Source organism: Nanorana parkeri, unplaced genomic scaffold (assembly GCF_000935625.1).
Source record: "Nanorana parkeri isolate BGI_ZX_2015 unplaced genomic scaffold, ASM93562v1 scaffold3728, whole genome shotgun sequence".
NCBI classification, from domain to species: domain Eukaryota; kingdom Metazoa; phylum Chordata; class Amphibia; order Anura; family Dicroglossidae; genus Nanorana; species Nanorana parkeri.
In genome coordinates, this window is record NW_017309996.1 from 27,796 (window position 1) to 28,023 (window position 228).

Consider the following 228-nt stretch of genomic DNA (forward strand, 5'->3'; position numbering starts at 1 on the left):
CTTCTGTATTATTTCCACTTCAATCTTCAGTGAGCAGGCTGAGGAATGTTAGCGCTCGCCCCCGTCCTCCGCTCGCCCCCGTCCTCCGCTCGCCCCCGTCCTCCGCTCGCCCCCGTCCTCCGCTCGCCCAATACGCGGCCGGCCTGAGATCCCGAGAATCATGTTACCTGGAAACAGGATGAGATGACCGGACTATAAACGCTCTCCCCCCCACCCCATCCCCCCGAT